Below are 13,489 nucleotides of genomic sequence, written 5' to 3'. Positions count from 1 at the left end.
ACCTTCGATGTTTCTTATTAGACAACAGCTCTGAACACTGAATCACCACGCTGAAATAGATTTCAGAGGTTTCCTTTACTTACGACCTTCCGAAATGTTCACAGAAGATACCACAAGAAATCTGCACGTGACCACAAATATCTGTTTAAGTAGACTGAGTGTTTTATATCTTTCTGAAGCTATTTTATTTTTAACAGCTATTTACCAAAAACCGAAACATTTCAAATGTAAACATATCGAATTTATGATAAAAATTAAGTAACAGATGAATTAGGAAATTAAAATCTCATAAAAAGAAATGTTGAGGAAAGAAGTCTACAGAAGACCCTTCCAAGGAAATGGGGCAACTTAATAAAAGATGTGGTTCAAATGGCTCTGAGCACTATGGGACTCAACTGCTGAGGTCATTAGTCCCCTAGAGCTTAGAACTAGTTAAACCTAACTAACCTAAGGACATCACAAACATCCCTGCCCGAGGCAGGATTCGAACCTGCGACCGTAGCGGTCTTGCGGTTCCAGATTGCAGCGCCTTTAACCGCACGGCCACTTCGGCCGGCCAATAAAAGATGTGTCACGGCATTCAGGAACAGTTAACTCTGGGCAGTAAAAGGATGGTTTTGTTATGGTCTATAGTCTGAAGACTGGTTTGATGCAGCTCTCTATGTTAGTCGATCCTGTGGAAGCCTCTTCGTACCTACATAACTTCCGCAACTTACATCCATTCGAATCTACTTATTGTATTCAATTCTTGGTATCCCTATACTGTTTTGATCCCCCCCTCCTCCCACCTCCCCCCGTCACACATACACTGACTTCCTTCTTATACCAAACTGAGAGTTTGTTAAGGGTTTCTTATAATCAAGATGTGCAATAACTTTTTTATTTATTTTATTTCTATATTTTTGTTTTCTCAGTTCGATCAAGTACCTCCTCATTAGTTACGAGGTATACCCATCTAATCTTCAGAATTCCTTTGTACCATAAAATTTCAGAAGCTTCTGTTCTTTTCTTCTCTGAAGTGCTCACCGCCCACATTTCGATTCGTGAAAGGATACGCTCCAGACACAACCTTTAGAAAAGACTTACAGCACTGAAATCGGTATTACATAGTAACAAATTCCTATTTTCAGAAACTGTTTTCTTGTTATCTAAATTTACGTGGCTGCCCAGTAAGTAATACTTAAGTGCCCGTCAGAGGGTTCATCGAAACACCTTCAAAGTATTTCTCTATCGCACCACTCTCGAACAGCGGGCGAGCTCTCATTTCTCTTATTTTATTACAATGATCATTTCTCCCTAAGTTTGTATATATATTTTCGCTTTCGGAGGAGAAAGTTAGTGATTAAATATCGTTAAACGATCTCGTTGTAACGAAAAATGCCTGTATTGTAATGATTGCTTCACCAACGCACGTATCGTATCTGCGACATTCTCTTCCCTATTTCGCAATAATACATGAAGAACTACCCATTTTGAAGTTTTCCATTGTCCTTCGACAATTTTATCTGGGAAGGATCCCACACCACACAGCAGTACTCCAGCAAAGGACGTATAAGTTTAATGTTGGTAGTCTCTTTCACAAATCTGTTGCATCTTCCAAGCGTTCTTCGAATATAACATAGTCGTTTGATCGCCTTCCACACAAGATTGTCTATGTGATCATTTCAATTCAGGTTATACGTTATTGTAATCCCTATATACTTAGTTGAACTGAAAACCGTTAGATTTCTGTGCTTCATCGTCTAAGCGAAACTTAAAGGATACTTTTCAGTAGTCAAATGCATGACCACAGACTTTTCATTATTTAAAGTCAATTGGAATTTTTCACACCATGCAGATATCTTGTCTAAATCATTTTGCATTTGGCTTTGAACTTCTGATGACCTTACTACACAGTAAATGACACTGTCATCTGCACACAGTCTAAGAGAGCAGCTCACAGTTTTCCTTAAATCGTTCATATACATTAGGAACAGCAGGGGGCCTACAAGACTTCTATGAGAAACCCCAGATATCTTTTCTGTGGTATTCGATTACTCCCCATCTGTTACAACGAACGGTGACGTCTTTGACGAGAAAAGATGAATTCAGCCTCACAACTGAGACGATACTCCATACTCATTCTATTTGATTTGGAACTGTTTGTGAGGAACTCTGTTAAGAGCCTTCCGGAAGTCCAGAAATGTGGAATCAATTTGAGATGTCCTATCGACAGCATTAGTTACTTCGTATGAATAAGAAGCTAGCTGTGTTTCACAAGAACTATAATACCTAAATCTGTGCCTGGTATGTACCCATAGATCATTCTTTTCCGAGGTAATTTATAATGTTCGAATACAGTATATGTTCCCTAAATGCTATTGCATATCGACGTCAGTGTCATGGATCTGCAGTTCAGTGGGTTTCCTTTCTTGAGAATTAGTGTAACCTGTGGAACTTTCCAATCTTTAGTTGCGATTCTTTGATCGAGTGGGTGGTTGCATGTGTTTGCAAAGCTCGAGCTATTGCATAAACATAATCTGAAAGGAATCTAACTGATATTCACTCTAAAGTGAAAGACGCGCTGTCGTTACGGCGACGATATTTACTTCTAAGTTACACATGTTGGCAGCTGTTTCTGATTTGAATACTTACTTCGTCTTCATTGATGAAAAAATTTCAGAGAAACGTGTTCAGTAACTTTTCTTTAGCGGCATTGTCACCGGTAACATTATCATTACTATAACGCAGTGAAGGTAATGCCACTGGTGTACTTTATATACAACTAGAATCTCTTTGGATTTTCTGACTGATTTCGTGATTCGTTGTGGGTGCTATTAAAAGCATCTCGATTTGAAGGCCATGTCAGATTTTGAGTTTTTGTAAAACATCGCCAGTCTGGGTAGTTTTGGGACCTTAGAAATTTAGCAGGCTTTTCTCGTTGCTTCTGCAATAGATTTATGACCTGTTTTGTTTACCATGGGTGGTCAGTCCTGTCTTTTATTAGTTTGTTTACTACAAATCTCTCAATTATCAACGATACTATTTCTTTGAATTTAAGTGGCATTTGGCGTATGCTGACATAGCTAGTTTGGAAGACGCGGAGACTCTCTTACGAAGGTGTCAAGCGAATTCTTACATCATTTTTAAATAAGTTTATTTTTGACGGGTTTGGATGTTACGGAATTCTGTCTTGTCACAAATAGCTTGTGGTCACTAATACCAGTGTGCGGCATGATGCCCCTTGTGTGCTCGTGCTTATTTCTTGCTAAGAGGTCAAGTTTCTTTCGCAACAATTTTGCTTTGAGTGGACTCCTGAACTATTTGCCCAAAATAATTTTCGAAGGAAGCATTTCGCACATCTTCTATTGATACTTTATGCCTACCACCGAGTTCAAACAATTATTTTCGCCAATATATAGAGGCTAAATTCAAGTCACCACGAATTAAAACTGTGTGAGCGGGATACCTATTTCAAATGGAACTCAAGTTTTCTTTGGACCCTTGAACCATTCGGCAACTGTCATCTGAGCCGAGGGTTCGGTAAAAGAAACCAATTGTTAATGTGTTGCCGTTACTTAAGTACAATCTCTACCCACAATAACTCAAAGGAACTATCTACTTCAGTTTCGTTACAAGGTAAACTACTTCTAATAGTAACAAATACGCCACCATCAACCATATTTAACTTATCCGTTTGCACATCGTTAGATTCTTTGTAAAAATTTCGGCTGGACGTATTTCCGGCTATAACCTGGTTTCAGTACTCGTTCGTCCATCCTGATTTAGGTTTCCTGTGATTTTTCTAAATCGCTTCGGAAAAGTGATGGGATGGTTCCTTTGAAAGTGCACTTCCTTCCCCATCCCTTCCTAATCAGATGGGACCGATGACCTCTCTATTTGGTCCCCTCTCCCCAAATCAACGGACCTTGCGGTACTTTGAGCCTCACTGTTTTCTGTTATTGTTTGGTTCTCTGTTCTTTTTTCCGGCACAGCTACGACAAATTACAAATGTAATACCGATTGTTCCTAGACTACCCTCGTCCTGCTTATTTCTGCACCCTTTGAGAACGGAGCCGTCATTGTACTTTTGTACTAGCGACTGTCTGCAATTTACTTTGTCTATACCTCGGACGTCATCAATTATTTTGCTGGCCTAGTAGCAAAACTCACCTAGTACTTTTAGTGTCTCTTTTCTCAATGTAATTCTCTCAGCATCGTCATTTTATTTGCCATCTCATACAGGGATAAAGTGATAAAATCACAGTGGAAGGCTCGAAAAGTAGAATATTAAAAGTTTATACAGTGTGTTTGGTGAAGTAGCTACTTACAGTAGGAAAGATAAGGTAAAAAAACGTACTCGCAAGAACTGAACAACTTAATTCGGTTTCTCTGTTACTTATTTCATGTGCTGGTTTAATGCCATGTTATTTAGTGCTACAGTATGAGCAATAACGAGATAATTCGAATGATCGTAGACAAGATGCTCCTTACTCTGTACCATATGTAAATCATTGGACGGATAAAAAGTTTCTAAATCTGGGGTGTCTTTTGTAATATTTTGGAAGAAGAATGTGATTGAGATAAAAGATAAATGGTCGCATAGAACTGCGTAGAGGCAATCATTCTTGCCTAGCTACATTCGCGACTGGAACAAGGTAGGAGGAAAGTGAAGAATATGTTGTCATGCTGTAGCACATATACGAGGGGCCTTCAAAATGTAAGATACACATCACTATGGCAGGCGAATTAATATTTTTTTAATGCCACACTACACTTCAAATTGACACAGATACGTGACACTATGTTTCATAATAGCCACCAAATCTGCCAACAACGTTCGAAGCGCTCCACCAATCAATCATTCAGTTCCCCTACGACAGAAATCCGTTCCTTGCTGAGGGAACCATTCGAGTACAGCTGTGTGAACGTTCTCATGGTTGGAAAATGAGCGACTGCTGTGAACGAGTTCGTCCAGGTAGACGTTCTTCCTTCCCGATCAACATCATACACGTCTGTGATGCCATAGTCAAGTTGTTGGCACTATATTTCCCTACAGCCGGACGCGACAGTGCATTTGGTCTTTATACTGTCAAATTTCAGGCTGAAACTGTGTGCAGTTTAGGCGTTTTACTACAAGAACGGTACTGTACCGCCTACTTCAGCTATGGAGTACGTTTCCAGTTGCTGTCCTATTTTATTCGCATATTATGATGCATCTGTTAACCGTACCGCAGCGCTTTGTTTGCAAATAACCCCTGATATGTGCACTCTTCGGACAGTAGGCTACTCTTTAGTGCTACGCTCTTAGAGTGGGATGATATGCGCAACTTACTTCTTGAAGTCCCCTTGTAGATACAGATATAAATATGATACGAACACTATCTTACTAGTAGCTGAGTTGCATAATCTGCATTGTAACAGTGTGGACCTAGAAATGTTTGGTACTGAATTAAACCTTCATGAGTATCGCAGTTTTGGAATTCTTCAAATAGCTGGAACAACTTTCTGAGTTACAAATATAAATATTATCTTTGCGTATTTTATTATTTAATTTGTCCGTGCAATCTAGAGAATATCTCTCATTTAAAGACGAAGTAACAACACATGTCTCATCTCGTGGGCAAGATAATGCTGTTAATTTATTTTATAGAATAACAGTTGTATCTTACTTCTTTAGTGGAACTGTGAATTTTTCCACTTTCTTGGTGTTATTATCACCCATTGGTTACAAATTTTGTCTTTCCTTCGGTGGCGTCATTCTTATACGATTTTGATAATTTTAACCTTCGCAATTCCAGGGGGGGGGGGGGGGGGGCGGGGGGCGGTGTTTTATGTCCATCTTTTGAAAATATTTAAATCTTCTCAAGAACTTATTTTTTAAAAATTTTGTAAAAAATGTTTATTGTCTTTAATAAAATCTTCTTCCAAATTCTATGATTGTTTTACATTTTTCGTTTAAGCTTAATCGGAAAATTTTTGTCTAAAGGAGGTGGTCATAAAGTCTCGTCCCTTGGTAGTAGATGCGACTTCCCACAACCGTCGTCTTACTCTACAAATAATAGCATTATGGGACCTTATACCACATGGGCATTAAATTTTTGTGGGTTGACATTAATAATGGTCTCAACAATGATTCACATGACTTTGGTTCTTTACTGTTTCCTGTTATGCGGCTCTTAGTCCAGTGTTAGATTCAACTGTGACTGAAAATGTATCGACAGTGGCTTACTGACAGAGAAATATCACAGATTTTGGAAGAATCTACAGATTCTCAAATTGAATTTGATGGAACTGACGATTTAGTGAATGAAACTGAAGAGGAATGTGTTGCGCGCGAGGATGTGGACAATGACAGGGTACCTACATACGCTGAAGATTAACTCTGGGCACCTGAAACTGATGCGACACGGCTTGTGAGGTTAGCGACAAGTATATCACACGCGCTGGAAAAATTCATAGCTCCAAACCTCCTTACATTAGAAGACGAATAGCACAAAACGTAGTGACAGAGAGAGAAGGCATAAGATACGAAGATAAAGTAGGAACGATAAGAGAATCATTTGAAAAGTTTTTCTCTCCAGAAATTGTCAACATCATTATGAAACACACTAATGAAGGGGAATTTAGGCACAAAATACCCAGGACAGATATATTTGAATTCATGGCATATATAGGGCTACTTATGATTAAGGGGAAGGAAAACGACAGTAGTCGTCTGTTACAGTTTTGTGGTACTACACTTCAGGAACGATTGTTTGTACTGCTACCATGAGCCGAGCCAGATTCCAGCAGCTTACTAAAATAGTAAGATTTGATGACAGGGAGTCGCTAAGCGGTCACAGGAAGCGTTATAAGTTTGCTGCAATACGAGAAGTTTTTGATAAAATGATGGAAGTACTGCCAAAATATTGTTCTGTTGGGATGAACACAGTTATTGATCAAATGTTGTCATTGTTCCGTGGCAGGTATCCCTTCGAGCTCTTCATGAAGGAAAAACCCTGGTCGTGCGGTAGCGTTCTCGCTTCTCACGCCCGGGTTCCCGGGTTCGATTCCCGGCGGGGTCAGGGATTTTCTCTGCCTCGTGATGGCTGGGTGTTGTGTGCTGTCCTTAGGTTAGTTAGGTTTAAGTAGTTCTAAGTTCTAGGGGACTGATGACCATAGATGTTAAGTCCCATAGTGCTCAGAGCCATTTTGAAAACCCTGGTAAATACGGTATACTTACCCGAATGCTCACAAACGCTAAAACAAGATACACTTTATGATCGAAGGTATACGGACACCTGGCTGAAAATGACTTACAAGTTCGTAGTGCCCTGCATACTTTCAAACAGGTGCTGGAAAGATTCTTGGGGAATGGTAGCCCATTCTTCAAGGAGTGTTGCACTGAGGAGAAGTATCGATGTCGGTCGGTGAGGCCTGGCACGAAGTCGGCGTTCCAAAACATCACAAAGGTGTTCTATAGACTTCAGGTAAGGACTCTGTGCAGTCCAGTCTATTACAGGGATGTTGTTGTCTTGAATGCACGCCGCCTCAGACCGTGCATTATGAACAGGTGCTCGATTGTGTTGAAAGATGCAATCCCCACTCTGAATTGCTCTTCAACAGAGGAAAGCAAGAAGGTGCTTGAAACATCAATGTAGGCCGTTCTGTGATAGTACCACAGAAAACAACAATGGGTGCAAGCCCCTCCATGAAAAACACGACCACACCATAACACCACCGCCTTTGAATTTTACTGTTGGTTCAAATGGCTCTGAGCAGTATGCGACTTAACTTCTGAGCTCATCAATCGCCCAGAACTTAGAACTAATTAAACCTAACTAACCTAAAGACATCACACACATCCATGCCCGAGGCAGGATTCAAACCTGTGACCGTAGCGGCCGCTCGGCTCCAGACTGTAGCGCCTAGAACCGCTCGGGCACTCCGGCCGGCCTTACTGTTGGTACTACACACGCTGGCAGATGCCGTTCACCAAGCATTCCCCATACCCACACCCTGCCATCGGATGGCCACATTGTGTACCGTGATTCGTCACTCCACACAACGTTTTTCCACAGTTCTATCGTACAATGTTTAGGCTCCTTGCACCAGGCGAGGCTTCGTTTGGCATTTACCGGACTGTTGTGTGGTCTATGAGCGGCCGCTCGACCATCAAATCGAAGTTTTCTCACCTCCCGCCTAACTGTCATAGTACTTGCAGTAGATCCTGATGCAGTTTGGAACTCCTCTTCAACTGTCGGCGGTTTCAGCCAACAGTCGAGGTCGGCCTTTACGCTTTTGTGCCGTACGTGTCTCTTCATGTTTCCACTTCACTATTACATGGGAAACAGAAGACCTAGGTATGTTTAAGAACGTGGAAATCTCGTGTACAGACGTATGACACAAGTGACACCCAATCACCTGTCGACGTGGGAAGTCCGGAGTTCAGCGGGCGCACCATTGTGCTCTCTCACTATGTCTAATGACTATTGAGGTCGCTGACATGGATTACCAGGCAGTAGGTAGCAGCACAATGCACCTAATATTGAAAACATAGTGTCTGTTATCAGCATGGAGCATTATGCTGCGAAAAGAAATGATGGTACACAAGAATCAAATTCCGCTGCAGCTCTGTCAAACGCCTGCTGGTTCCTATACGTAATTCAGATCGAAATGTTACAACAGACAGATATCACACTTCAATTTATTTGGCAGAAGATCTATGGAGGAATCACAAGTTAACTCTCGTGGGAATATTAAAATCTAATGGGAAACATATAACACAAGAATTGAAGTATATTTTAAGACCATAACTTTACTCTAGTAAATTTGTTTTCAGTGGTACTAATGCTGGAAATGTTCCAATCACAATTGTTTCTTATATCCCCCGTGAAAACCCCAAAAGAAATCTGCTATTTCTATCATCGCGACGTTACGATGCTGGAATTTGTTCAACTACAGGCTCTAAGAAGAAAACACTTATAAATTTATATTATAATGAGACTAAAGATGGCGTTGACATGATAGGTCAAATGCTGAAGAAACATTTAACCAAGAGGGCTACAAGAAGGTGGGCCCTGTCTGTTTTCTATGCTCTTGTGGGCAGTTACACAGTATTTTTGTTGTACTTCCCGGACTGGAATAAGGAAAAACCTAACAAGTGACTACTTTTTCCTCCAGAACTGGGATTACAGCTCACGAAGCCACTCATTGAAGAAAGGGCTACAAATATTGGAGGACTGCGAAATCCTGTAGTTTCAAGTATGGAGGGTATTCTCAGACGGAAAATCAAGCAGAACTTCGGTGCAAAGGAAGTTCATGGAGGTAAAGGTAGATGTCATTTGTTTGTTGGTGAAATCCGTTCAAAAGCAGAAAAGTACAATGAAGTGAACGAAACAACAATAATCTGCAACAATTGTAAGAGATACACATATGGTAAACACAGCAAAAAAACTGTTGTATGTTTAAAGTGTGGAGTGGATTCAGAAGGAAATGGTAAATAATTCTTCTCTCAAAACTATGTTATGCACCTAAGGTATTTATATGTTGTCTCAATTTTATGTAATATTTTTAATTATATTAAAGTGTACTTCAATAATACTACAACGACTTATACTACTAATTTTTCTCAAGATAATTAGACTTAGTATACTTAAATGACGAAGTAAGTGAAAGATATAAAATGCATTTTTGAAAACAGTTTTAAAAGCAATATTCAGGTTCTGGATCCTGATTATGCATCATTCGAGCTTTCAAAAATATGTAATTAATGTAATTCAAGAACAGTTAATGACATTGTTTTAATTTTTAAATTTTTTATGGTTAGCACAAAGAACCCCCCCAGCCCTTGGTAATACACGTTACCGAAAATAGCTTCGTACTTGGTGGTATTGTGAGGGTTAATGACAGTTGGTGACCGCGAGCAATTTCTAACGCCATCTCTTCAAACTGAACGGAATTTGTATACTTCGTCTGTCTGCGTCTGATGAGCAAACGTGGAACCATTTTCTAGATGATAGCGTATCGTGTATCTGCGGCGGTACCTATGTACCATCCCGATATTTTCATAGTTGGATGTGGAAAACCGCGGAAAAACCACTAATCGGCTCACCAATGAGGTCCAACTGTGATGACAGAAAAAATGCTTACGAGTTACTTCGCAGAAAGGACCGATTTTAGTCAACCTCGTTGTTTTTGAAGAAGTGATGAAGTATTCTCCAATCACGAACGTATTGTATCTACTACAGGAACGACTATGGTAAAAACTATGCGTAAATAATTGTGAAGTTCGCAAGGGTAATGAATAATGATAATGCAGTCATAGCGAACTGGGAGGCTATTTTTTATCCGTTACTGCCATATGTGATAAACATACAGCCATATTCATCGAGACACATTACCATGATCTTGACGAGCAATGCGAAAGACTTGTCTAGTATGGGAGGTTGACTTCCTTTGGCCACTTCCTTAATACTTCTGAACCGAGCAAAATTTCACTATTTACAGATATAATTACCAGGTTGTCGTTCTTCAGGTATCAGCATTTGTGTCCGCCTGCACCCTTATCGTAGAATGATAAAATATAACTTGGAAATACGGCGATTCATATAATACGACACCCCTGAAACTTTAAGGAGGCAAGGTGATAGTTCCCCGTTACAGGTACATGGATTTCATATGCCAATTATAACGGAAAGTATCTTTCGGTGACTGCGTATGGAATTATGACAAAGGCTAGTGCAGTAATCTGTAGCCGACTTTAGTGATTCTAAAAATGAGAGATTTGGTTATTACGCACTCTGAAAATCTTTGCTTTTTTAAGGAGAAGATTAGGTAGCACAGAAGTCAAGATTGCAAAGAAATTGAAAATTTTCCAGGTCTATATTTCTAGTCCTCAAGCCAGTTTTCGCTTCATGGAATTCATACTATTGTCACTTTGAGTCCTGCTCCATCCGCGTGTGGAAAGAGTGGACATACAAACCGTTTAGGTATGTCCCAGTATGTGTCATAATCTCTTTCATTTTATATACATGACGTGTAAGCGGTATATATGTCTCTGTCACACTCCAGTACAGACTACAGCGACATTTTATGCTCTTATCAGCTCGTCTCGGTATCCATTCTACGTGTTCAAACATCAACAGCTACAGCAGTAGTTTTGGACTGGAACTGCTTTATCTTAAAATTTTTATCTTATAATTACTTGCCGGCGGTTGTAGGCGCTTCAATCTGGAACCGCGCGACCGCTGCGGTCGCAGGTTCGAATCCTGCCTCGGGCATGGATGTGTGTGATATCCTTAGGTTAGTTAGGTTTAATTAGTTCTAAATTATAGTAGACAGAAGACCTCAGATGTTAAGTCCCATACTGTTGAGAGCCATTTGAACCATTTGAATTACTTGGAACGTTATCAGAACCATCCTAACCGCTTAATCTTACACGCTACTTTCCTACTGTCGATCTCAACTCTTAATCCTGTTACCCTGTATCATAGCCATTTTCTTGCATTTGTCAATCATTTTGTTTGTCGAGTACAAATAAACTACTGCTTTCTCTTAGGACTATCGAGCAAAAGTAGCAGGGTCGGCAGGGGAAAACCAGAGAGCAGAGGTGAAGTTATTTCATCAGCCATTCAAATATGTTGAGAACATTTACATCCCTATTCACTTCCTTGGGGCAGTCGTCTTCAGTATACCAAACTGAGTCCAGGATTATTCGAGCACTTGACGTATTTGTGAAGATTCTGTGTAAGATACTATCTTGATATTATTGCCGTTTACTCCAGATAACCAATTAACACGTGGTAGAATTTGCACGAACACAAACTGTACGAGGAAACTAAGTTGGGCAGTCATTACCGTATTTAGAAGTTTTAATCTTTTTATGAAACATTTTAACATCCACGGACTAACTGTAATTGTGTATGGAAATTGAGTAATACACATCATCCGTATTAAATCATACAGCACGGAGCGAAAGTTACTGTCTGCAAAGGACTGGTCAGCGTTATCCCTCATTTAATGACCGTGGATTTTATTTGATTCACGTGATGTACTTTTATTATCAAAGGTATCTCTCTCCTTTTGTGTCCTCCTTGCAGTAAAAATATTGAAAATTAACATAAGTCCCTGCTGTATCATGGCACATTTATGAGTGTTAGTGACAACACCGTTACTGAACAGACGAAGACCTGTTGGAAAGCACCTGGAATGTTAATCACGAGAATGTCCCATTTGTTTGTCAAATTTTACAGTAAAATTGCTGCCATCTGACTCTTATTTTGCACACGGCAACAGTTTTATTGTAAATTGAGGCTAATAGTACGAGAAGGCCAGTACATCGTAGCAAGTCTTTGCAGCAGCATGAAAATAATGCAGATAAAGTAAAGGTATTGTAAACTGTTAAACGTATTACCGTTTTTGCTGATGAGAAAGGCTGACAAGACGAAGATTCCAAGGACAAGGTTCAGAACGTAAGTTTACACGTCATGTTTCTATGACGCTCTTAACAAAGAAGCAGACTATGGTCGCTATACGAACTACTTGCAATGAAATGTGAATGTTTCAATAGTTAATGTACGTGTACCGGGCTACAATGGTTAAATGTTTGTTAGTGATTCGCGCTTTTGTCCGTTTACACATTTTTGAGAGGACCATCACACGTTTCTCTCCGACTTGTCTAAAATCAATTGAACCGAATATTGAGTCCTCTTTGAGTATAAGACATATCATTGTAGCATTTATTATTTTACACGTTATTTGCCACGAGTCTTTAGGTTTGTAGATGGGAGATCTATATCAGTTCACAGAGTAAGACAATGTATGCGAAGGTAAGTAAGTAGCCCATCTGCAAGTGTTTCTCCTATTCCTTAGTTTTCAGAAGATGACTATGACGTATATTAATGCTTCTTCATAAACATCAATTCATTCGCTGCAAAATATTAGCCATAGCGACAACGTAATGCACATTGACTACTAGACTGTCTGTTACACTTGATTTGCCATTTATGCGCACGATTCCGGGACGACAGGATAATTTTTTATAGTAATGCCGTTTCCTTAGTCATGCTTAACTGTCGCCGTCCATATGACTCGAGAATTTTCTGTGATTATTTGCCGCTGCCATTTGAGAATGCAGGAGGGACAGACCGACCAATGAGGCGCAATGATTAGGATACTGGACTCGCATTTGGGAGGACGACAGTTTAGATGCGCGTCTGGATATCCAGATTCAGGTTTCCCATAATTTCCTTAAATCGCTACGGGCTTGCGCTCCGTCTCTTATAACTTCGATGTCGACGGGACATTAAACACCGGTCTTCCTTCCTTTAGGACGGACGCACAGCCGCCGATGTACCTTCAGCTCACTATTCTTGTAGCAGGTCGTGGGGTTGACGACGAGAGACTGGTTCAGGAAGGACAACTACCTCTCAGGTAGTCTTTTTATTTGTTGACAGGGGTTCGAGACCAGGACAGGTCAGTGGCTTACCGGTTACACTGCTTAGACAAGTCCTCCTCATGCTCCTTC

Source organism: Schistocerca serialis, chromosome 1, assembly GCF_023864345.2.
Source record: "Schistocerca serialis cubense isolate TAMUIC-IGC-003099 chromosome 1, iqSchSeri2.2, whole genome shotgun sequence".
Taxonomy (NCBI): Eukaryota; Metazoa; Arthropoda; class Insecta; order Orthoptera; family Acrididae; genus Schistocerca; species Schistocerca serialis.
This window is presented reverse-complemented; position numbering follows the sequence as displayed.